The sequence below is a fragment of the Pimephales promelas genome, chromosome 13 (genome assembly GCF_988280905.1).
Source record: "Pimephales promelas chromosome 13, fPimPro1.hap1.1, whole genome shotgun sequence".
Lineage (NCBI taxonomy): Eukaryota > Metazoa > Chordata > Actinopteri > Cypriniformes > Leuciscidae > Pimephales > Pimephales promelas.
The window spans coordinates 16,583,496-16,611,458 of record NC_142781.1 but is presented as its reverse complement, the minus strand read 5'-3'; the positions used below and the strand labels follow the sequence as shown (position 1 = coordinate 16,611,458).

The 27,963-nt window shown below is 39.5% G+C and overlaps 1 pseudogene; it reads left to right on the top strand.

Moving 5' to 3' along the window:
- The first annotated feature begins 1,379 nt into the window (after positions 1 to 1,379).
- LOC148976839 (uncharacterized) lies at positions 1,380 to 26,808 on the top strand (annotated as a pseudogene).
- Positions 26,809 to 27,963: the final 1,155 nt, after the last annotated feature.

Below are 27,963 nucleotides of genomic sequence, written 5' to 3'. Positions count from 1 at the left end.
AAGGAGTGGCACCCGGTGTGGTCTTCTGCTGCTGTAGCCCATCTGCCTCAAAGTTCGACGTACTGTGCGTTCAGAGATGCTCTTCTGCCCACCTTGGTTGTAACGGGTGGTTATTTGAGTCACTGTTGCCCTTCTATCAGCTCGAACCAGTCTGGCCATTCTCCTCTGACCTCTGGCATCAACAAGGCATTTCCGCACACAGAACTGCCGCTCACTGGATGTTTTTTCTTTTTCGGACCATTCTCTGTAAACCCTAGAGATGGTTGTGCGTGAAAATCCCAGTAGATTAGCAGTTTCTGAAATACTCAGACCAGCCCTTCTGGCACCAACAATCATGCCACGTTCAAAGTCACTCAAATCACCTTTCTTCCCCATACTGATGCTCGGTTTGAACTGCAGGAGATTGTTTTGACCATGTCTACATGCCTAAATGCACTGAGTTGCCGCCATGTGATTGGTTGCTTAGAAATTAAGTGTTAACGAGCAGTTGGACAGGTGGACCTAATAAAGTGGCCGGTGAGTGTATATGCTCACAGCAATGTCTGTGAATGTATTGGAGGTAGCAAGTCTCAGTACTTGCTCTGCAGCAGCGTTGCAGATCTATTCAGCCAAGACCAAGTACATTAACATTGTCATATCCATTTCCATGCCAATCTCTATTACCATACCAATATCCAGAGAGTTGTCATGACATAAATAATAATTATATTCAGCAAGGACACATTAAAATGATCAAAAGTGACAGTAGAGGCATTATTTTAAATGTTACACAAAAATTCTATTTCAAACAAAAGCTATTCTTATGAATGATTAATCCATCAAAAAAATCCTGAAAAAAGTCTCAGTTTCCACAAAATAATTAAATAAGCACCCCAACTGTTTTCAACAAATATTCTACTATATTACTATTTTTTTTTTAATATATTTTGATCAAAGAAATGCAGCCTTGGTGAGGAATGAGAATTCTTTTTAAAACCTTATTGACCTCAATATATATTTAAGAAAAATCAATTTTGATATAGTCACATTGTTTCATTTTTCAAGGATTTGTCTTTATTATTCCAGAACCAGGCATAAGAAACACTGCCCAGTACCATCGGTGAGAGTGAGGAAGATATCCACTACCCAGTACTGGCAGTCCATCCCACACACCATTTTGAGACCATCCAACCCATCATTGAACCCAGAGCTAAAGGTGTGTTCATGCCATGTTAAAATAATAATTTCGAGATTTCAACATGTTCATGTACTTGAGAGCTCCTACTTGTAACCATGTGACCGCTGTACCACCTGACCACAGCAGATTAATTTAGGTATTGATAGTATCACCCAAGAAACGCTTAAAATCTCAAGCCTATAGTACTTACGAACGCAGCATAATGCCTGCCATGGACCCTAAGCCAGAGACAATAGCCTCACCTGTCTTGGAGCTAAAATCTCCTGCTCAGTCTGATGATCAGGTGTGTGTGCACCAGCAGTTTCCTACATCCGTTCCTGTAGGAGTTTTGGTGGAGCTGGATAAAGATGTTTGTGGCCAATCCTATCCTCAAGCATCAGAGTTATGATATCCTCAGTCTGAATAGATTGATTTCCTGATGGGTTCCAGTGGCCAAGCCAAGCCTCCTCTGCTGGTTCCGCCCAGCCCCAAGTCTTAATCGTCAGTGACAGTCTCTAGTCTCCATTGTTGCTGATGGTCCCGCCCAGCCTCTCATTCTCTCCTCCTCCAGGTAAGCTATCCAGTTAATCAGTGTCGGGAATGCTGATCCCGTACAGTTCTTCAGCTAATCCTCCTCCGCCAACTTAGCTCAGTGATGCAACAATGCCTCAAGGCACCCAGTGGTGTATGGGTGCATACACCCTTGGTGTATGTTCCCATTCAAGGCCTCAGTCCTCACTCCCACCGGCTCCACGTCAGTCCTCCGGCACCCTGGCTCCACCTCGGCCACTGGTCACCGCTGCTATGCCTTGATCTCCTGGTCTTTCTGTATCACCTAGTATCCATAGGACTCCGCCTAGGCCGCCACCAATAAGGACATCACCTTGGTCGGTCGGTCGGGCTCAGGAATTCATTATGGATTCTCCCTCCATAGGTTACGCCAGGGTCACCATTACCCTGCCTGGCCTGCCTGGCTGGCCCTCCAGTTCATTTTCTTGACTTGCAGAAGAAGAGACCACTAGATCTGAGCAGATCTAGTGGTCTCTTCTTCTGCAAGTCAAGACTGTCACCATCAAGCTATGGATATTTTATGACACCAGGATGGGCGGGTGGTGATGTTGTTGTTGTTTCATTTTCAAGGAGTTTTAGCTTCCTGTGTTTCTATTGTTGTTATGCTTACTAAGTATATTTCATTGGTTGTCATTGCACTGTTAAAAATTACCAGCATTTCACAATAATTAACAGTATTATTTCACAGTAACTTGTTGTGATTACATTTCCCTGTAATATCCCAATGAATACCTGTAAAAACTACAATATCCTTGGATTTTACAGCATTTAACTCTTATTTTACAATAAAACATTGCAATTTAAAACCTGCTGTTATGTCACAGCAAGGTCTGTAATATCACAGCAACACAGTGAAAAAAAATAAGGATTTCACAGCATCAAACAGTATTATTGCAGTGAAATACTGTAGCCTATGCCCTGGGAAGTCACGTGACATAACCGAACAGTTTTACAGGCTCCGTCGTCTCCCGCCGCCTCTTCGATTTCGGGCTTAACGGAGAAGGTAAGCAGTATGCATGTTTGCAGCACTTACACCCATTTTATTTTAATATGATAATATTTACTTTCAAATAAACGTTTATCGCATGACACAGTTCACATTTTGTTAGCAGCTGCCCGGAATTGTTGAAAGTTCTCACAGCATTTACTAATAGTTAGTAATGACGATCGAGTTTTGCTATTTTCATGTCTATCACCGTTTAGACAAATCTGGTTTTTGTAGAGTTTATAAAATCAATGATGGGACAAACATTACTATTTATGTGTACACATTTCTGTACTTAGTCAATGTTATCATAGATTAGCAGGGCTAACCGTTAGCTGTTTAAGTTAATACATTTCTGCGTCCCAATTCACATACTACCCGTCCTAAATAGTATTCGAAAACAGAATTAGTAACTTACGTCCCAAATCGCACGTTGAAATAAGTGTTTCAAAGATTATCGGGTGGTCTAATGTTACTATTCCCGGTCAGAATCCGAAGTGTAGATCCGTGCACACCTTGTGCGTTGGACCAGGATTCGGTTAGAACAACAAACACGAGTGAAAAGTGTTAAGAACTGAAACTATCTTTGCTTATTAACAGGTGCTTCCTGGGCATCAATCGAGGATCGAAGACCAAGAAGCGGACCACAATGAACCCTCATATTAGCACCCTATTGAGGAAACTAATTGACTTTGAGTGGGCGTCATAGTGTTTTTTAGCAGTGGTAACGTTACTTGTCAGGCTCCAAAGTTAAAAGTTTGCACAATGTTTTAAAATGGCTTTTATGAAAACAATCTTAAAGTTGAAATTCTAAAAAAATTAATTTCTCAAATTCTTGCTGTACATTGAAACATATGTGTTAATAAATATGCCATTGGGCTAACATTGACTTAACCTCAGAGTTGTTTGTTGTTGGGGGGGGGGGGGGGGTTACATTGTGTGTGTGTGTGTGTGTGTGTGTGTGTGTGTGTGTATATGAAGAGTTCAGATGCAAAAGCCTTTAAGTGCCATTTGAAATTTTCTTCTAGAATGATCATTTTTATCAAGCTTGTATATTTAAGTTCAGTAATTTCACTTTAATGGCAATGATATTTATCTATTAATTGTTATTTAAGTGAAATTACTGAACTTAAATATAAAAGTTTGATAAAAATCATTATTAAAGAAGAAAATTTCAAATGGCATTTAGAGGCTTTTGCATCTGAACTCTTCATATATATATATATATATATATATATATTGTAATTCCCCAGTAATGTACTGTAATATCACAGATATACAATTACAGTAAATTGCTGTGAGCATATTTCACATTATATTACTGTAATCCTTACTGTGAAAGTAATGCAAAATTTATCCAATTATTTACTGTAAATTCACAACGAAAATTTTAACAGTGTGTGATTCATTGATTATTTCACATCAGTTTAATATTCAGTTCATTATCCTGTGCCCTTAGTTCTTTTAGTTCTTTGTCTAGTGGTGTTTGTGTCTTGCATATAGTTTAGTTTATTTCCTTTCATGCGGATGAAATGTTTATGCTGCTAAAGTTCCACTACACCTTGCCTCATCATTATCATCACCCAAATGTTACATATTATATTATATTATATTATATTAAGCCATTTTTTGTGGACTGCCACTATAATGACATTAATTATTTTAATTTGGAGACTTTTCTCAGTAAATATTTTTTTATGCAAATAAGTGGGCTAATTAAGTAGCATTCATCTCTTTTGTCCCGCCTCAGGTATTTTGCGTGTTTTTACCAGGGTAAAAAATGAAACGGCACATCCACCAACAACAAATATGTAGCTGGAATTCACATTTTTAACATAGCAGGTAAACAAAGCTGTGCTGATGGATGGATTCTGGTGGGTGGTGTGTGTCCACTTGAGTGTGCGTTTGCAGGTTGGGAGGAAGGGAAACGGCACCAAACTCATTCTTCAATTTAATCCAGCCACTAGTTGACTGACAGGCCTACCGTTTGAAGTACGTCCTTGAGAGGGACATGCACGTAATATATAATGCACATGTGCGCACGCCCACATGCACTTTCAGAGACATTCACTGATCAATAAGATCTCTCCTTTGCAAGAAACAGACGGAAATTGCATGCTAGGACTTTGCTGTTTCATAGCACCACAGATTAATATTAGAGCCATCTGACAGGAGGAAAAAAAAAAAAAAGCTGGCTTGTTAGTGGAGAACCTCACTATTTCTCCATGCCAGTCAAAGAGCCCACAGGATGTGCTATGAAAACCTGCCATTCCTCCACACGTTGTGTGTGCGCACGATTGTTCAGTGTACCATTAAGAGTTGAGATGTTATCTTCTAAGGTAAAATATGCTTTTGCTCCTCTGCCTAATAAGTTGTGTGAGAATACATGTGTATTTGTGTGAGGCTTTAATCAGGCTCTTTGTAGGACATGTCATCCCGTGTGCCTTTTGATATGAGGTGTAATTGGTACAGAAGTCTGAGGGCTGTAAATGAAGTGTGTGATCTCAATATAGAGCATCTATCTGAAGAGGATAGAGGGAGTGGATGTTAGCAGATGGAGTGGTTGTTTGATTTTGCACTATAAAGCCATCAAAATGTATGCCTTCTTAAAGTTCTTATCTTTAACTTCATTAAGGTGTGGTCACATTTACCATTTCTCTGCAAACTTTCGCCAGTGGAATCCACTCATTTCAAAATGAATCCATCCAATCAGGAATTTTGCGTGAGGATGAAAGATTTCCTCATGGAAATTTTTGCAAGAACTTCAAATGGTCACACAAATTTTCTTCTTTGCCCAACAGAAAACAACTTGTGCGCTGTGCTTCATAGAATTGTTTTTGAATTTTTGCAGGGAAAAAATCCGGTCATTTCAAGAGAAATTCACACGATCTGGAATTTCACATGCTGAAGACAGATTTCCCTATTCATACAACAAATTGGTCACACGAATTTGTTGCGTTGACCAATAAAAATGCGCTTAGTTTGAAAGCGACAACTGTGTGAGCGGTGTGTCATCCCTATACTATTGGCCTTTTTTGCATTTGAAAATGTGAAATTTTTTAAAGTTGTGTTTACATGTAAGCCAAGTGCAAAGTATGTAAAAACACACACGCAGAAACACACACACACACACAAAATAAAAATGCTGTAGAAATAAGAATTAGATTCTAATACATTAAAATATAGTACATTAAAACAATAAGACATTAATGTATAATATGACATGACATGATAATAGCGGCAATAACATTAACAAATGTGCAATTGATGCAACAATAAGTCCAAATAGTCAATGAGCTAGACGAGACTAATCTGTGTCCACTGGCTATCTGTTTAAGAGTAGCTTTCTGAGGGGTAGAGCGAGTTCCGAAATCTAGAAGTCCTGCATTTCACACTTCCATTTCTACATTTCTACCCTTGGGCTTCCGTCCCGAGGGTAGAAGTGTGAACAGTTGTAGGTTTGGTCCTTAAAGGGTCATTCCACCTCTGGAAAGATGAATGTGTATTTAAAATGGATAATTATGTAGAAGAAATTTAAAAATTATTTTTGAATTTGGAGCTTTCTGGACTGAGAAAAGCCAGAAAATGTATTTTTGGCTTATGTGGATGAAAGACAACAACTCCCAGAATGCACTTGCTTCGCTGCCCTAGGAGGCCACGCCTACAGAGCGCAGTAGTTAAACAACATGTCTAAGCTAATGTTACTAGGGAGTCTCTGTGATAAGTGTGCCCGAAAATGTGTTTTGAGATCGCCCAACATGTCCGGGATTCGGCTTTTGCGTTCAACAGTCGCCATTCATCATGTTTACTGTGGCGAGCAGGACGAGTGAGGGCCGTGTGGAGAACGATGCAAGGCCGGTGGCGTGATTACTGATGAGTGACACATTTGAGACGTAATTTACCGGTCTCGTATCTCTCACGAAGGAGTGGGATTTTCTTAGCAATGTTAAAACGCACATCAACCGATCACTTTTTTAGCGTTCATGTAAACACTACATTCAGATTCACCAATCAGAATGAATTCAGTTAGATTGAAACAAAAGCTGTAACTTACATGTAAACAATGAATGGCGACTGCATAAAGCAAAAGCTGAATCCCAGACATCGACGGTCAGACATGTCCGGGAAGAAGAGGACGGTAACACCTAAAGTTACTACTAAGCTTTCTCCACAGAACAAGAGCCTGCTAGCTTAGCTTCGAGAGAGTGTTGCATGACCATTCAATAGTATAACTGGGTTCCTAACAATGGGAAGCTTAATGCAAATAGGGGGATTGTCCCTTTAATGATGGATGCAGCTCTCCTGTGGACTCTGCAATAGTAGATGGCCTGCAGAGAAGGCAGTGGAGTCCTGATGATATTCTCAGCAGTCTTCACAATTCTCTGCTATTCACAGTAGTGTTTCCATACCACACGGTGATGCAGCTGGTCAAGACGCTCTTCACAACACAGTTTTAGAAGTTGTTGAGGATCGACATGCCGAATTCCTCAGTCTCCTCAGGAAGTACAGCCACTGTTGTCCCTTCTTAACCAGCTGAGTGGTATTGACTGTCCAGGTGAGGTCCTTACTGATGTGGACCCCCAGGTATTTAAAACTACTCACCTCTACTTCAAACTCTTATTTCGGAGAATAAACAGAGGCTGATGAGTTTTCTTTTTCCTCATATCCATTAAAATCCACTTTGTCTTGTCCGTGTTGAGGGTAAGGTTGTCCTCACACCATGTTACTGGCTACCTGTAAGGCTGCTTCATTCCCGCCAGTGATGCGTCCTATCACTACTGTGTCGTCAGCGCACTTCAAGATAACGCTGTCCTTGAGGGAGACAACAGTCATGTGTGAACAGAGGATGGGACTGAGAAAACACCCCTGTGGGGTGCCAATGTTTGTTGTTATAGTGGTCCTATTTCCAATCCGGACAGACTGCGGTCTGCCAGGCAGGATGTCTAGGAGCCAGTCACAAAGTGTGGGATGTAGTCCAAGAACAGTTCATGAGGGATTGCCACTGAAGACTGAGATCTCGCTGTTTAATCTTATTTTTTTTTTAATTATTTTTCTTTATTCACTTTCATAATAATTTCAGAATGTATTTTGTGAAGTCAGACTATGTTTGCACATGTGTGCTGAGCAGAAAGCTGGTAGAGTTATATTTTGCATAGAGGTATGCAATGGTCACATAGCAGAGATGTTCCAATGATGATGATCAATTAAATGTGTATGTCAAAGGGATGTTTCAGCTGATGAATCAGGTATAGATTTCATCTTTAAACATAAACGACTTGTTTTTCTACCTTAAAAGGAAGTTGTAAGTCTCTCTGTGATGTATTTAAGCCCAATATTACTGTACCACATTAGAGAAACATAAAGGCATGATGGGGTGAGAGGAAGGAAAAATATAGAAATGATGGGGGAAAGGAAAAAGAAACCCAGAAACCATTACCCAGAAACCACAGCTAGCATGATCGGGCGAGAAGATAAACCTGGAATGACCTCCTCTCCTGTCTCACACATGACACATAATACATCGTTTGGCAAAAGTAACAGGTAGCTTCCGTGATTCAACAATAATAGACGGAAGCAGGATTTTCAAAATCTACAACCGTATTGAAAGCGGAGCTATAATCAATAAATCACATCCTATTGCATGTGTCCTTTTCTTCCAGATGGGGGGTGCTGGATGTCAGCAATGGCATCCGAGGTGGACCTGTTGCATACTGTTCTGAATATGGGCCAGCACCACTCTCTCAAAGCACTTCATGATGATTGTACTACCGGTCTATTGTCATTCAGGCAGGTCGGCAGGCTCTTCTTGGAAAGGGAGACAATAGTTGTGGTTTTGAAGCAAGTGGGAATGGTGCTCTGACTGAGAGAAAGGTTGAAGATAGATGTGAATACAACAGTCAGCTCAGTAGCATTAGCTCTGTGGGCCCACCCAGAGTTGTTGTCTGGCCCTGCTGCCTTGCGGGGGTTAATTCTTCTCAGTGCTTTGTGTACCACAGCTGATGAGACAGTTAAAAGGGGCAAGGAGGGTTGAGTGGTCCAAATGTGAAAATGACTGTTCTACTATTCTAAAAAAGGTGTTTAGGTCATCCGGTAGGCTGTCTGAGGAGCTGATAGTGCTCGTGATGGTTGTGAAGTCTACGATGTGCTGCAGGCCTTGCCAAATCCGCCCGGCGTCAGCAGTAGAGTAGAAACTGTCCAGCTTCTCTCTATACTGTCTCTTGGCCACTGTTATGGCTATTCTTAGGCCATACTTTGCACATTTGTACTCCGTCTCATAGAAATCACTTGTGAGCTGTGTTTCATGCATCACTACACTACTGACAATTAGGGTTGGGTATCGAGAATCGAGTATCGATTGGAACCGAGACTAACTTTTCGTTTTTCCCGGAATCGTTCAAAAGTTAAAATTTCGATTCCTAGTTTCGATATTCACAGTCCGCCGAGCGGAAGAAGAAACCGCTGAACGACACCAACGAAGAAGCGTCTACCGGAAGTATTGGCATAACCACGCGAGTCGAACATGAGTACCTTACGTCGGCGATCCAAAGTGTGGCTTCACTTTTCTAAAAATAATGAAATCTCGGCAAAATGCAAAATTTGTGACAAAAGGAGTATTTTTACAGAAGGAGTATTTCCTTCAGAAAGGATTATTTCCTTCAGAAAGGCCGTTGGTTAGCAAGGTTAGCTAAACTTTTTTGACCCTGCCTCTTAAAAGAATCGGAATCGAGAATCGTTAGGAACCGGAATCGAAACAAGGAATCGCAATCGGAATCAGAATCGTTCAAATTCAAACGATACCCAACCCTACTGACAATAGACCTTTTTGCCACAAATTGTTGCCAAAATTTTACTGTGACCACACCTTTAACCCTTAAATGCATGAATGTTTCGCCAATCATTATTAATTAGGTGTTTAGTGACCCAGATCATTATCGAACATGGATGGTTCTCAACCTGTCACGATAAAGTAACAATTACAGAAGAGTAAAATAAATAATTTTGTTATTTTGTCGTATACCATCATCACTGTCCTCATGCTAATGTGATCACACTCATTTTTTAAGATATCGGCGTGATCATGAATTTCATGTAAGGTTGGACGATTTTCCCACACAAATTTCACGACTGGTTCTAGAGAATATGCCACATTGACCATCAGACAGCTACTTGGTTTGAAAGTGACTTCTATGTAAGCTATGCTTTAAAAAAAATCTACACTATTGACAATAGACACTTTTTTTTTTTTTTTTTGCAAAATGTCAGGAATGTGACCGCAGTCAGGCATTTTAAGAGCATTTTCTCATTTCGTGGCACATACAGGTGTGTGAGCCAGTATTTGCAGTGTCAAGTCAGTGACTTCACGTCTCACTTCTTGATAGCAGATGTGAAATCTTAATTAGCGTCAGGGGAGCTTTCCTAGACCAGGTGTGCGGTTCTTTGTTCATGAAAGAATGAGAAAACAAAAGGAAAAAGATACAGACACATAGCAAGACTGTGTGTGTGTGGGTTTGAGTGTGCGTGTGGGTGTGAAACAGGGTGACAGGTGTATTAGTTAAAGCCCTGCTGGGGGCTGAGCTCCAGGTGAACAGAGACTGAAACATGGTGCTTATGTTAAGTCACAGCCATGGGCTCTTCCTCTGTAAATAGGCTCATATTTCTAACTCCCAAAGTCTGTTTATCCATGGGTACCACTACTGTAACTGCCTTACTATGACAGGCATTAATCTCAACCGCTCATAATGCCGGCGGTGGGAAACACTGCAGCCAATCAGAGCTCTGATGTGTAATGCCCACAAAATGGCACTTTGGAAATTCCCTGATAATTAATACTGACAAGGTGTAAGGTGTTTGTGATTCAGTGAATGAATCTGTTGCCATTTCATTTATATTACTCAATACAAGTGATCAAAAGACGTAAAACAAACTTCTGAAAATAATTAAATAGTATTAAAAGTTTAACATTTATGTAATACAGTCAACCCATTAACTCTATTTGACACTAAAACTGTTGTTCTGTTCTGATTTCTGGGAACAAGAGCATAGGTGTTCAATACACACTACAGTCCCTTTTAATGGACATTCATTTTTAATGTAGGCCAATTTAATTCTAAGAGAGAGAGAGAGTGGGGGGGGGGGACTTGCAAATGACCTCAAGCAGCAACTCAAACACTGAGACACAGCTGTGTTATACATTGGAGTTAAGGCTATATGGCTCTGACCTATTAATGGATGTATAACAATTATGACATACTGTCTCTTTTCTTTGTATTTGAATAGCAATTGAATGCCATGAAATTGAATGATGTACAACAACTAAAAAGGAACAAAACATTTCATAGGAAATGTTTTATTTATTAAATTAATAATTCTTTTAGTAATTATTATTTATATATATATACAGTATATATAAAAAACAGATTAATTAACTAACGGAATTCTTTTTTTTTTTTTATTATAATTTATATTTATAAATGTTGTCAAATTAAAAATCTGAGAATAATTACCAAAAAAGATTGAAATCATCTCTACACTGGTTACCTATTAAGTTCCGCATCAACTACAAAATACTACTACTGACCTATAAAGCCCTAAATGGTTTAGCACCTATGTACTTAACGGACCTTCTTTCGCCCTACAATCCACCGCGTTCCTTAAGATCACTAAATTCAAGGCTTCTGGTCATTCCTAGGATATCGAAGTCCAGTAAAGGAGGGAGGGCGTTCTCGCATTTAGCTCCAAAACTCTGGAATGGCCTTCCCGATACGGTCCGAGCCTCTGACTCGCTGACACAGTTCAAAACTAGATTAAAGACGCTTCTCTTTAGTCAAGCATTCACATAATGCTTACCTTCTAGTCCTCTGTTATGCCATACGGAACCGTTTGCCACTGAAACTGCTTAACGCACCAGTGGGGCTCGACAGCCTTTTAGACAAACGGGTCGGCGCGTATGGTTGGGTTGCGGAGAGTTCGGGTTACGGAGAGTTTGTGAGTTATAACGGAAATCATTATGAACATCAGCTATGCTAATTATTTCCCATCTGCCTTTCTGCTGTTATCTCGGGACGCTTGTCCCGAGAAAAATGGCGTTCGTCAGGTCCAGTTTTGTGTCCAGCCTCTCACGGGGATTTCGGATGCCCCAACGCCTGTGATGAGACGACTCAACGCCTGTGATGAGACGACTCAACGCCTGCGATATGTTATGGCGCCGTGTGATTCATAAACAATATTTATATTTAATATTTATATTTAAACAATATGAATGTAAGCCAGAGGAGAACTGGCCCCCGACTGAGCCTGGGTTCTCCCAAGGTTTTTTCTCCATCCAATCTGATGGAGTTTGGTTCCTTGCCACTGTCGCCTTGCTTTTGGCTTGCTTTGAGCTTGCTCAGTTGGGGTTATTTAGTGTTTAGCAATGTTGATGATCCTGTGTTGTGCTACTTTCATGTTATCACTGTGAAGCTGCTTTGATACAATCTGTATTGTGAAAAGCGCTATATAAATAAATGTGACTTGACTTGACTTGACTTGAAATGAATCGCAATCAATTATTTATTCGATTGACTATTCTGTGTTTTTTTGTTGCTAACAATTTCTGAAGCATTCCACATTTCTGGAATCGGGATATGTCACTTTTCATAAGAGCATCTGCTTAAAATGTAAATGCAATCAAATATTCATTAACTAGTCTCACATCAGCTAGGCAAATTGCAAGCAATATAGCTATTTTCCCATGACTGTATAATGTGATTTAATAATTTTATATAATCCTCTCTTTTTTGTTGTTGTTGCTTCTGTAAGTTACAGTTAGAGTGCAATATACTACATAATGCTTTCTTATTGTGGTTTCAGTCACAGACAGGAAGGAGAAATGTAACACGAAGTTGCAGATTAACGGTTGCATCTTACATGAAGTATATACATACTGCAAGATCTTAAGCTTAAATAGATATAAAAGTACAGTATCACATGGAAAAAATGTACACACCAATACACATTTCACAGTATGTAAGGACAGACAGTAATACCCTGAATCCTATGTTGTTGACTACAAAGTTTAAAGAGCTCAAGGTAAATCAATACTGTATTATGTGGCTCTATTCCTTTCTGAATAACCACACGCAACAGGTGAGAGTTAACAACTAGTATTCTGAGGTTAAAATTACGAACATGGGAGCCCCGCAGGGATGCATTTGCTCTCCAATTTTATTTACATTATATACCAATGATTGCGTAGCAAGCCAAGACAGTACTTTTTTTAATCAAATTTTCTGATGACACGGCAATTTTAAATAGTAAAGACAATGCTTCACATTATTTTTCTGAGGGGAACCGATTTGTAAGCTGGTGTGACGACAATTCGCTAATACTTAACAGAACTAAGACGGTCAAGATGATTTTCGATCCTAGAAGTGTAGGGGATCATTTCTAGTAATGATACATGGTAATATCATTGCACAAGTTCCTTCATATACCTGGGAGTTTATATAGATAACGCACTATGCTGGTCTTTACATGTCGACAATCTGTGTTCCAGGTTACAGCAGAGATTTTACTTTTTACGCAGGTTAAAGGCGTTCGGAGTATATCAGAGAATTTTACCAGTCTATTTTTGAGAGCTTGATTAGATATGGCATCACTGCATGGTATGGTAACTTGTCTGTCCAACTAAAATCGAGGTTAGGGCGTTTGGTGCACACCGACTTTAGAATTATAGGGGGTGAGGAGAGATTATCACCACAAGAGATGTTTGATGCTTCAATTTTAAACCATGATACTCATACCTTGAATGCCTATTTTAAATTATTGCCTTCAGGAAGGAGGTACAGGGTCCTGATGTGCAGGTCTAATCGACTGAAAAAATCCTTTGTTCCTAATGCAATTTAAGTGATAGAAATAGAGATAAATAGAGATAAAATACTGTGAATTGCCAGGGTGCCTTACATGTATTAACTTCACTTACTCTCCATTTTGTTTTAATGTAACTGATATGCACAGACTTTGCACATTGTCCAAGGCAAATTTCCCAGCAATGGGACTAATAAAGTATAAAGTATGTAAATATTATTAAATAGAAAAAATGTATTATCAAATAGCCAGAATAGTTCTAGAATACAATATTTGTAAAAGGAATACCCGTGTATATATGCAAATATTCAGTGTAATATATATATATATATATATATATATATATATATACACTCACCGGCCACTTTATTAGGTACACCTGTCCAACTGCTCGTTAACACTTAATTTCTAAGCAGCCAATCACATGGCGGCAACTCAGTGCATTTATGCATGTAGACATGGTCAAGACAATCTCCTGCAGTTCAAACCGAGCATCAGTATGGGGAAGAAAGGTGATTTGAGTGACTTTGAACGTGGCATGATTGTTGGTGCCAGAAGGGCTGGTCTGAGTATTTCAGAAACTGCTAATCTACTGGGATTTTCACGCACAACCATCTCTAGGGTTTACAGAGAATGGTCCGAAAAAGAAAAAACATCCAGTGAGCGGCAGTTCTGTGGGCGGAAATGCCTTGTTGATGCCAGAGGTCAGAGGAGAATGGCCAGACTGGTTCGAGCTAATAGAAGGGCAACAGTGACTCAAATAACCACCCGTTACAACCAAGGTGGGCAGAAGAGCATCTCTAAACGCACAGTATGTCGAACTTTGAGGCAGATGGGCTACAGCAGCAGAAGACCACACCGGGTGCCACTCCTTTCAGCTAAGAACAGGAAACTGAGGCTACAATTTGCACAAGCTCATCGAAATTGGACAATAGAAGATTGGAAAAATGTTGCCTGGTCTGATGAGTCTCGATTTCTGCTGCGACATTCGGATGGTAGGGTCAGAATTTGGCGTCTACAACATGAAAGCATGGATCCATCCTGCCTTGTATCAACGGTTCAGGCTGGTGGTGGTGGTGTCATGGTGTGGGGAATATTTTCTTGGCACTCTTTGGGCCCCTTGGTACCAATTGAGCATCGTAGCAACGCCACAGCCTACCTGAGTATTGTTGCTGACCATGTCCATCCCTTTATGACCACAATGTACCCAACTTCTGATGGCTACTTTCAGCAGGATAATGCGCCATGTCATAAAGCTGGAATCATCTCAGACTGGTTTCTTGAACATGACAATGAGTTCGCTGTACTCAAATGGCCTCCACAGTCACCAGATCTCAATCCAATAGAGCATCTTTGGGATGTGGTGGAACGGGAGATTCGCATCATGGATGTGCAGCCGACAAATCTGCGGCAACTGTGTGATGCCATCATGTCAATATGGACCAAACTTCCTGAGGAATGCTTCCAGCACCTTGTTGAATCTATGCCACGAAGAATTGAGGCAGTTCTGAAGGCAAAAGGGGGTCCAACCCGTTACTAGCATGGGGTACCTAATAAAGTGGCCGGTGAGTGTATATTACACTGAATATTTGCCTATAGCACTCAGAAACAACAGTGAAGTACACATTGTCTGATACAGTAGTTCAGTCCTTATGGAGCCATCAATGATGTTTAGACGTAGTACTTTGGATGAAGAAAGAGCCACAGGACCACTAGTCAATAGCAGAACAGTAACAGCGCTCTGTGGTTATTTAGTCTCACCTGGCTACTTCTGTCATCCATCAACACTGATTTTAAGGCCAAGGAAAGTACAGCAGAAATCTGAGCTGACAACATCTAAAACTGAATAAAATATTACTGTTGGTCTGAAAGAATTGGTACTTTCCACAAATAGTCTATAAGGGTCTGTGAAAGAAGATGCTCAGCCTTCATTCAGAAGATCTCAGGAGGTCAAGAAAATATGAATAATTAAGGGAATAATTAATCCCCTGGTTTTAGGTAAATTGTGGCCTCATTAATTTTTCCCTTTCCTGGTCTGCCTGTGTTCCAGTTAGTCTTCTTGGTTAAAAATTAGCACTACCTGTTCTGTATTATCTTGATTACTCTGTCTGTGCATGACAGGGTTACGCAACACTTGTTCCCTCATCTAGAGAGAAACGAGGTTACGTTAGTAACCGAGTACGTTCTCTTACGAGAGTACACTCGTGTTGCGTAAGCTGGCTTATGCTACGGGAACCCAATGTAAAGCACAGTGCGTGCTAAGGTTGTCCACACATGGCCCCACATAATAGTGGGTAATGTCTAGACTCTAGAGTCTAGACCAACGAGACGTGGGCCTACGAATATAACATAGCCATATGTATTTCTCAATGGAATAGGTGCTTAGTCAGGATGGACGAACAGTCAGGATGGACGAAGTCAGATCTCGCGCATACGAGAAAGGAAATCTCTTGAACTCTCCTCTCAGGCCCACAAGAAAGAAAAGGAGTAGTCGAATAAAGTCGTTATTTATTTATTTTTTTCCGCACAAAAAGTATTCCCGTCGCTTGATGAACTTATCGTTGAGCCACTGTAGTCACATGGAATATTTAAACATTTTCTTCGATGACTTTCTGGGCCGTCAAGTTTCAATACCTTGGGGAGCCTATACGGAGTGATCCACCTCTCAAATTTGAACGAAGATGAACGAAGGTCTTACGGGGTTGGTACAGCATGGGGGTGAGTAATTAATTATTTAATTTTCATTTTTGGGTGAACTAACCCTTTAACAATTATAATTGTTAATTATTATATAAACTATAAACTATAGTTAAATTTTTATTTACATTTACATATCTCGACAAAAAAGGTTTTTGCAGGTTTTAATAAGATGTTATTTGTTATTTAATAACAGTAGCCATAATAAGCATATTTCAAGTGTGTGTCACAGGCTTGTATAGTATCGCCAACTCACTCATCAGACTCAGTAATCCTAATCAAACTTTGACAGCCGGTTGAATTCGGTTCTTTTTGAGTCGGACATGCTACGTCGGCTTGTTCTTGGATCTTGTGTCATCAATCCGGAACTAAAATTCTATTTAGTTCGATTACTGAACCGGCTCGATCGGGTACTTCACATGAACCGGCTCAAAAGAACAATTTGTTCAAGAACCGAACATCACTACCTTATAGCAACCACATGACAGTGTCATAGATACTTAAAGAAAAAATTCATAGGAGACCAGAGTGTACCATTCTTGGACACTGCTAGTGTGTTTATGCACGTACATTATTGTCAGGCCCAGTAAATATCGAGTAGCTTTCACCAGGCACTTCTTTCCCTCTCATCCCTTTTATTACCTCATTTCTCTCTCTCTACTATCCTCCTTTCCTCTCTTCACCCTTCAGCCCCTCTCATTTTTCCATCTCTGGTGTGATTTTATGCTGTCAGTGTGTGCGAGTGTGATATTCCAGTGATTTTATTATGTAAATGAATCTCCATTTCACAAGTGCTGCACATCTCCCACTGACGCCATGTATTAATCAAAGTGTCTTTGTGCATGCAGGACGGTGTGTGTACTTTGTGCACATGTGAATAATTCTGTAGCACTGTGGGTATTTCTTCATGACTTTGAACCTCCTACAGCTTTTAAGACAACAACATCCGTAAGTGTTCTCAAAGGACAAGGAGTATTTCATCCTCTTCCGTAACTCCTTCATTCATTATATAGCAACAGCACAAATGTGTTTTACCACAAATTTAAAGTCAACATGAACCCCATTTAGAATCTTAATGCCCATATTGTGAAGAATTTATTGATTTACGTTACTCCAAAGAAAAACGTTTTTCATAACGCTTAAATCAAAATGTAACATGCTCTTCCAATTGACTTTCCTGACTTAACTTTGTGGCTGTGTGGGCTAGGCAATCTCAGAAAACAATTACTGGGGTGGTGCCTTTTCAAAAAGGTATACACCTTTGTACCTCATTTACCTCTAAAATGTATTTCATATCGGTATCTTAAAAGGATACTCCACTTTTTTTTTGGAAATAGGCTCATTTTACCACTCCCCCAGAGTTAAACAGTTGAGTCTTACCGTTTTCAAATCCATTCAGTCGATTTTTTGATATTTAGAAGAATATCAGTAATCAGACAGTTTCTGGTCTCATTGACATCCATAGTAGGAAAAAAAATATACTATGGAAGTCAATGAGACCAGAAACTGTCTGGTGACTGATTTTCTTCTAAATATCAAAAAATCAGCTGAATACATTCGAAAACGGTAAAACTCAACTGTTTAACTCTGGGGGAGTGGTAAAATGAACCTATTTCCAAAAAAAGTGGAGCATCCCTCTAATAGACAGCTTAATAGACCCTATGACAGCTTTTGTACCTTTTTTTTATCAGATAGTGTTGGATAGTGTTATCAAAATAGCTACGCATTGTTTTAGTTATAATATTTTTACATCACATTATAGACTTGCACCAAATCCATGTTGACTTTTAAAAATGCGTATGCTTCCAGCCCTTATTAACCACATATTTTCATGATGTTTGGTTTCGTTAACAGTTCTCTCGCATGTATTCTGCTGAGGCACCAGCGGTACCAGAAGTGATTCTCAAGAAAATGACTCAATTGGTTCTTTTGCTTGTAGTCAATCAAAAACATACAGTGAAGTCTGATGAGGACTCTTTTGAGCCCTTTATTTTTACTGAATCATACAGTGCTAAAATCATACTCTTTTAACAAATCAAAAATACAGTGAGACCAGTGGAGTATGATTCCTGTGCAAAATACTCCTACGAGTTTTTTTTTTTTTTATCAAATCAAAAACATATCATAGACAGTGAAATTGGATTCTCTTTTCTTCGATATTGAAAGTGAAAGTGTGAATTTGTCCTCTGCATTAAACCCACTTCTTGCTGGTAATGAGACTTGAACCTGCAACAATCTTTGGGTTACACGTCTAACCACTTGACCACGATTTCCCCCATATTGTGAAGAACAAAAGAGTGAAACGGATTATAGGGGAAAAAAAAAAGAATAGGACAAGGATTTGTTTCTATGCATCAATTGTTAATTAGATACAGGAAGGCCTGAACTGTGAGCTTGCAATCAAGAAAGTGCAGGCAGGGTTTAAGCAGACTAAATTATTGGAGAAGTCCGGCATACATCACCACATGCAGTAGAAGTCATTTAGATTGAGTTTTTATTAGCAATTAGATGACATTTCGATTAAACAATTATGAGCTCAAATTAAAAATATAGGGGGAAAACACATTATCAATAAGATGCATTTGGTTCAGGTCTGGGCAACTCTGGCCCTTGAGATTCGTTTTCCAGCAGAATTGAGCTCCAACACATACAAACTTATAGCTTTTTTTTAATCCTGAAGACCTTGATTAGCTTGACCAGGTATGTTTGATTGGTATTGGAGATAAACTTTGCAGAAAATTGTATATCGAGGGCCAGAATTGCCCAGCCCACTTTAGGTGAATTTCCATTTCATGCCGACTTTAACAGCAATCAGAAGCAGAATTGTTCAATTCCTTATGTTTTCCATATCCATGATTTATATGCAGATAGTACCACTCATTATTATGCAATCTGACCTTAGAGGAGATCACACAAAATAAACAAGCCATTTAGCATTTACATCTGGTCTAAGGACAGAATAGGTCACATATAGGTCAGGTAAAGGTCATAGATTTAAGGACTCTTTGTGTCTCTGTGTGAAATGTAGTTAGATCAGGGTAGTGCACATAAATACAGGATTGCGACATACACACACACACACACACACACACACACAATTAAAGTGATCACTTTTAGCTCTGTAGTTTACAGCCCACCATTCTCTCCCAAAAACATTAAAAAGCTATGTAAACACACACACAGAGCAAATTTCCCCTTTTGAAACATGCAGTTTCATTTCAACATCCTTTGTATAGTTAATTGTCTCATGGCTGAATATGTAAATTTATACAGAACATGCATTTGGGACAATTGCTTTTTGCTGTTGAATATCTTTCCTATGTTTAAACTGAACAAATTCCACCCTCAGAAACAAAGAACAACAACACCCATCCTGCCGTATTCACCTACTCAGAGTTTTAGTGCTTTATCTCTTTTAAAGAAGAAAACATGATAATGTGTGTGTGTGTGTGTGTGTGTGTGTGTGTGGTGCAAATGGGTTTGATTCTTGTCTTGAGTATGATGCCCCCCACGGCGGCACTGATTCTCATTAAGGGTAAAAGAGACATGGAGGCATTTTCACAGCGGGACTGGAGCAATCAGCCTCACACATTTACCTGGACTAATACCTTTGAATTAGACCCCCCAAAATGCCCCTTTATGGATATGCTGGGACTCCACATGTCTCTACACCAGTTTCTTTTTTCGGCAAAGAAAATAAATTCAATTGGCAAATCACTGGAACATATTCTAATTGAATTTCACATTGAAGTGGGAAACCAATTTGGGTCTGAATTCCCACGTTAGTGCTTCCATTACTCATAGTGTGCGCGTAGAAAGGCATTTTCTGGAATAAGATCACAAGACCATATTCTGGTAGATTTTCATGTAACATGGATGTTTATTAAAATGCAGGAATTACAATAGTTCAAGAGAAGTATGTCTAGCCATATCATGTTAAGGACACAGGCTTATTGCTGCAGATATGTGCTTTTCAACTAGTTTTGCTTCTCAACTAGTGTGCTTTTCAACTAGTTTTGCTTAGTATTGATTCTGTGGATATTTTAATTTAACAGCTTAAGTACTTATCACAAGATAGGTCTATTTTTCGATTCTGTGGTTATTTTAATTTAACAGCTTATTTATCACAAGGTAGGGCTATTTTTCGATTCTGTGGTTATTTAAATTTTTATCTTCTCACAAATCTGTATTTAATTAGACGCGTCCCGCTCTTTACCTGCGTTTGAATAGTATTGCAATCTAAATTGCATAGCACTTAAGTGAGTCACTGGCCAACGGTTAGTTTCGATTTGTCACATTTTCGAATTATTTGAGGGTACAGTGTTAATTGCTGGGCCAAGAAGACCGACTCGGGTAAAGACCATCGACTCTACCTGCGCGACTCCACCGAGCAAAGACACCAACTAAGCACTTAAGTATCATCTTCTCCCTTTTCCTTTCATACTTATATTCTATTTCCTTAAAACAACATGTCCTTTCAATACATTCCTCTCGACAACGCTCTCTCATCACGCACAGAAGGCAGCGCAATACTGCTAATCTGCATCATATTCCCTCATCCTCACACTCACCTCTCTCTCTTTCCATGGGCCAATGGAATTGACCCTTCGCTAAGCCCCGCCCTCCCTAGTTACTGTTGCTACGCCCGTCAAGCTTTCAAGGCTGGCATATCTATTATAGTGTGGATGCACCGGTATCAGACATTCCCAATGAGATAATTAGTCATTTTCGTTGAACAAGTTAAATATCTGAGAGAGCAAGACAAAAGGGACTCCTGTATTCCATTCGAGGGATATATTCACGACATAATATGCAAATATAATTTCTTAAAAATTGAAGCTAAAGCTTAACTCTTTCCCCGCCAGCGTTTTAAAAAAAAGTTGCCAGCCACCACCAGGGTTTTTGACGATTTTCGCTAAATTTGAATGCCCCCGCTGAATATTTTCTTCCATGAATATATGAAGATGATATATATAAAAATAAAGATCTGAGCCTCTGCTTTTAGGCAAAAAAAACGTTTTTATTTTATCTTCATCTGTTCTTTTTTTATTGCCTCTTGAACAGAGGTAGGTTTTGTCAAAAACACAACATTTTGGACAAAAAACTGAGAAAAAGGTGTTTTTATCAAACAAGTGCATTTAAAAGCAGAATACATTCAGATGTTGTTTCCTTCATATATAAAACTTTCCAAAATAAATTAAAAACATAAAATAAATGTAAAATATATCAAATTTCCCAGGATGTAAGGGAAATGTAACTTTTGCAATAAAACTTCTGCCTCTGCCTCTCTGTGTTCTACCTATGAATAGTTGGAATTACAATAAACAGGCCTAGACACACACACACACACACACACACACACACACACACACACACACACACACAAATACATATTACAATGTGGTAAATGTGCACAAAGAGAGAAATAATTTGACAATTACACCTTCATATTAAGACAGCCACACATAAATGCCTGCACACACACATACATATTATAGTGTCATAATATTATACGATCTATCTGCGGCACGTCCATGGCTAGCATGAACATGTGCATCTCTCTCACTGACTACTTCGTCCCGATCAGATTCAGAATTATCAAATAAAGAGTGATCGGACTCCGAGTCCATTAACCTCCAGTACTTCAGCCATATACCTCTGCATTGTCTGTCTGATACATTCTCACTACTCCACTGTTTGAGACGATTGCAATCTGTTTCTCTAAACAAAGAGTTGCGCAATCATTCAGGACATGCGCGCAGGTCTTCCTTACCGTATACCACCTAAAACACGGATACCCGGAAAATTCCGTGTTTGGCGCAGATGCGTTTTTTCATTAAACACGGAAAATTCCGTGTTTGGCGGGGAAAGAGTTAACGTTAGTCCCAGCGCCTCATATGCTGACCATTCAAATGGGAAACACACAAATTGAGGAACGTGCACAGCAAGGTATGTGAAATGTGAAAATAATCCTAATAATTATAAGTCAAACAGTTTATCCATAAATCTTGTGGAATAACGCTAATACGGGGAGAGCCGTGATCGGATTGGGTTAAAGTTAGTCCGGTATAGTAGGACGTCGATTAACAAAATGCTGAAGTATATTTTAAAGTATGTCAGTGAGCCTCTGTCTTGTCTTTAATCATCTTATTTTATGTTTTATCATTGTGACCAAACAACCGTCAATATTTCAAAGCACTAGGTGTTTTTGTTAATCATGTCGACATTTACCGGTAGTTGTGAATGGGTCCGCCACACTGCTTGATCACGCCCATCATTTCTCCCCTTGGCTTTTCGATTTTCTGGAAGGAAAACAATTCCTCTCCCCCATCCAAACATTTAGGATACGGGTATCAGATTTGCAAAATCCATACGCACAATGCTTCAGCATGTTTCCCTCGCTCGAAAGCTTGCCAGACCTCCCGCGCGTAGTTATGGTTGCTAAGACACGATTGGCCAGTGGCGGTTTTAGAGCGTGGCTTAGCGAAGGGTCAATTGTCAATCAGCAGTCAATAAAGCTGACTTCATCCTAGCCTTTGCATCTCATTCTACTCTTAATATCTTAGGCTTGACTGAGACCTAGATCTGTCCATAAGACTCGGCAAAGCTGCTCTCTCTAACAACTTCTCTTTCTCTCACACCCCTCGGGGTGGGGGCACTGGTCTTCTCATTACTAACAATTGGAAATACTCAACTCTCTCCTCTCTATGCAATAACAACTCATTTGAATATCATCCTATTACACTTACAACTCCCATTAAGATCCACATTGTAGTAATTTATCACCCCCTAGGTCAACTGGGAAGCTTTGTAGAGGAGTTAGATGTGCTGCTGTCCTCTTTCCCTGAGGACGGCACTCCACTGGTGGTCTTTGGCGACTTGAACATTCATCTAGAAAAGCCGTATGCTACTTCATCTCTTTTCTAGCCTCATTCGATCTCAAACAGCTCATCACCACAGGTACTCACGAGTCAGGCAACCAACTGGACCTGGTTTACACACGCAATTGAAACACAGACAAGATTTTGGTGAAACCTCTCAATGTTTCAGATCATTTCCTCATCACCTTCAATCTACAACTCACTATCCACACTCCACCAACTCCCCTACCAGTTACTTTCAGACGAAACCTCCGCTCACTTTCTCCCTCCCATCTTTCCTCGGGAGTTGCCTCGGGAATATGGTGTTATTTTCTCATCTCTGGATGTGAATACCACAACGGATACTTTATGCTCTGCTTGAACTTCTTCTTTAGACATCTGCCCTCTCTCCCCCAGACCAGCACGCACCACTCCCTCTGGCCCCTGGTTATCTGAGGTTCTTCGTGAACACCGGACCAAACTCAGAGCAGCGGAGAGGAAATGTCACAAATCAAGACACATCTGACCTGAGTATGTATCAGTCTATGCTCTCTGCCTTCTCGGATGATGCTAGGGCTGGGTATCGATTCACATTTCAATTTCGATTCGATTTCGATTCACAAGCTCTCAGTTCGATTCGATTTCGATTCTCGATTCAATTTTCGATTTCGATTCCTGATTTGATTCTCGATTCGACTATAATGAAGATGTAATACAAATCCTATATTTATAAAAAAGAACAGTGGACATAAGTTTACTAGTGGTTAATTAATACAAGGAAATTAAGAGCCATAAACCTGTATATAAAACTCTTTTTATTTTAGGTACACTAAATGCATACAGAGAATAAACAGGATTTTGATACAATATGCAAAAAAAAAAGTCAGAACAGCCGCACAGCTTGATCAAACAGTATCATGTTATTTTGTGTTTAAGATAGATATAGATAAATAAATATATAAATATTTAGACTCTTTTTTTTTTTACATTGATCTTACCTAAATGGTAATGTAATTTTTTGTTTATTTTTGTTAAGAGTTTATGTATGGAAGCTTGATTTCAATCTTTGAATTAAATTGAAAAAAGTAGCACAAATAAATACAATAGAATAAAGACACAAATTAAGAGACATTTTGGGGTAGTTTTTTGGTTATGTCAGAAATACTACAGAAACTGAATAAAGTAATCCAATGTAAAATAACACTGGATAGTCTTTTTTTAAAAAAAAAAAAAGTCATTTTTTTTCTGAATAGTCACTGAATAGACTGAATTAAATACAAAGGCTATTAATTCTGATTGCTTACAATTAATACTATATTCTGTTGTTATGACAACAGAATTAATGACTGACACAAATGGCTGCGTTCACTTTAAGAACTAGTGCGCGAATCCATTACTGTTTCATTAACTTTCTGTCACACACGTTTAATGCTAATTTAAGACATTACCGACTGTCTTTACGAGGTTACTCACCAAGACCAGAGTTTTGACATAATGTCGCGTGTTTTAACTGTTAAAGTGATATAATCCAGGGATAAAACTTTTGTTTCTGGCGAGCTGTTTGTGAGGCAGATTTAGGCTGTAACGTTACTGTGCACGCAGTGAAAGATCTCTGAGAGTGCGCGAGCACGGGATGGTTTAACATTGCTTGTAAAACTCAAAAGACGTGAAAATGATAAACGTTAGTTACGATCATAGGTTACGATGCAATGCTGGCCCGATTGTTAAGTGAATATTCCGTCATGTCCCGACTCCTAAACGCGTGTGTGTATCAACAGCTGCAGCGCTTGGCGCTTGATTAGTGCAGAGAGACGAGAAGATGCAGCACCGCGTCCGCGAGCCCTTTATATGGAAAAAATCGATTCCGGCCGTTGAGAATCGATTTTGAATCGAACACATTTTTAAAAACGATTAATCGAAAAATAGATTTTTTTGCCCAGCCCTACATACATCATACTTCCACAACAAGATCAACACGGCCCCTAATACACGAATGCTTTTCAAAGCATTCAACTCTCTCCTCTGTCCACCTCCACACCACCGACCTCCTTGCTAACTGCTGATGATTTTACTAACTTCTTCACTAACAAAACAACAACTATCAGCAGTCAGTTCTCTAATCAACACAGGAACCTTGACCAACCACTCCCACAGCCAGTAACCTTCTCTCCTCCTTCTCTCCACTAACCAAGGAAGAAGTATCTAATTTACTCCTCTCCAGTCATCCTACCACTTGCCCTCTAGACCCCATCCCCTCACACCTTCTACAAGCCATCTCTCCCACACTTCTACCAGCTCTCACACACATTATCAACTCTTCCCTACAAACTGGCATTGTTCCTACGGCATTTAAGCAGGCTCAGGTAACTCCAATGCTTAAAAAAAATTGACGCTAAAAACATCACTCTTAGAGAATTACAGACCTGTCTCTCTCCTACCTTTCATTGGGAAAACACTTAAACAAGCTTCTTTCAACCAAGTATCATCTTTCCTGTGTCTGAACAACCAGCTGGATGTCAACCAATCTGGCTTCAAGAAAGGGCATTCAACCGAGACCGCATTACTGTCGGTCACAGAAGCCCCGTGGATCGCAAAAGCTGCTTCCAAATCATCCGTTCTCATTCTCCTGGACCTGTCTGCTGCCTTCGACACTGTGAACCATCAGATCCCTCTGTCCACCCTCTCATCAATGGGCATCACTGGAACTTCCCTCAACTGGTTCTAGTCCTATCTCACAGGTAGGTCCTTCAGGGTCATATGGAGAGGCGAGGTACCCAAAGCACATCAACTGAACACAGGGTTCAGTACTTGGACCACTCCTCGTCTCCATTTACACCACATCACTGGGACCTATCATATAGGCACATGGTTTCTCTTACCATTGCTATGCTGATGACATCCAGATCTACCTCTCATTTCAACCAGACGATCCCACAGTAGCTGCACAAATCTCAAGTTGTCTAGCTGACATCTCGGCATGGATGAAGGAACATCACCTGCAGCTCAACCTGGCTAAGACTGAGCTTCTTGTCCTCCCTGCCAATCCGTCTCTACAACACAACTTCACTATCCAGCTACATTCTTCCTCAATCACCCCATCAAGGTCGGTCAGAAATCTTGGAGTAATCTTTGATGACCAAAGGCAGCTCGATCATGCAGGTTTGCAATGCACAACAGCAGGAAGATCAGGCCTTTCCTAACTGAGCAGGCGACACAGCTTCTTGTCCAGGCCCATGTTATTTCTAGGCTTGATTACTGCAATGCTCTACTGGCTGGACTTCCATCATGTGCAACTAAACCTCTACAAATGATCCTGAATGCTGCTGCTTGTCTTGTTCTCGTGCCCAAAAGGACCCACGTCACTCCTCTGTTCATCTCCCTGCATTAGCTGCCACTCGCTGCTCGCATCAAGTGTAATGCGTTGACATATTTGCCTACAAATTGACCACTGGCTCAGCTCCCTCTTACTTTCACTTGCTCCTACAAGTCTACATCTCTACCAGAAGCCTACGATCGACAATAAGCGACGGCTCATGGTACCATCACAAAGAGCCACAAAATCACTCTCCAGAACTTTTTCATTCACGGTACCATGCTGGAGGAATGATCTGCCCATCATCATCCGGAATGCAGAATCCCTGACAGGATTCAAAAGACAACTGAAGACTCATCTCTTCCGTGAGCACTTAATATAAAAATATATATATATATATATATATATATATATATATATATATATTCTTTAAATCCTCCATAGCCTGGTTTATGCTACTCTGAGCAATGTTTGAGCACTTCTTGTGTTGTTATTGCCTCTTCACGATGACTTGTTTGATTTAGTCCTCAGGTGTAAGTCACTTTAGATAAAAGCGTCTGCTAAATAACTAAATGTAAATGTCACATGATCCTTCAAAAAACATTCTAATATGATAATTTGATGCTCAAATAAATATTATTGTTACAGTTAATATTTTGTGGAAATCATGACATTTTTATGGGGATGGGTAAGTTTCTTTGACAAATAGGAATAATATGATAATTGTGACGTAAAGGTTTGTTTTTTCATAGGAAAACAGTAAATATATATGACTATATTATGATTATCTACATTAAGCAAAAAAAAAAACTCACTTAAAACTGAATGCATCTCTTAAATCAACATAACTATCATGAAGGTCATGGAGGACTTTAGTTGCTCCTACTTAATGCAAAATGTACGAATATATGCATATGTTTATTAAGCTAGTATGAGGAGTGTGGCAGTAAATTTAATTTGAGGTTTAAAAGTACAAAGAGCTGTTTTATAATTCATAGACCCTTCTTTCAGAGAAGAATCAAACTCTTTATTTCAGTTTTCACTTCCTCAGCGTGAAAACATGAAATATTAAACAGAGGTTGTTGTTGTTAGTGTGTGTGTGTGTGTGTGTGTGTGTAATACATTAGTATCTCTGCACCCCTTTTGACAGCAGATTAATGTAGAGGGCGTTCATAATCCTCAAATCCCAAAATAAAACCAAACACAAAAATATAAACAAACAAAAACAAAACATATTGCCTGGAATACTCTTCTCACTGAACAGAGTAAAGGAGATAGAGAGGCACATTCCAATATATTATTTTCTTCACTTTGCTATTTGATTACTAACATATCTCTGACCTGACACAAAAGAATGATTCATTCACAAATCATTGATGATTTCAATCAGACATTATGTCTAATTTAATTCCTAAGAATGCGTCGGGTAGAGAGCTGACGTGAAGAATTTCAGTGAATAACAGTTTCAATCTGAATGAGTAAATGTTTAAATTCAATAATGATTATGTAAATGTCATGGCTTTAAGTTCAGGGCAAT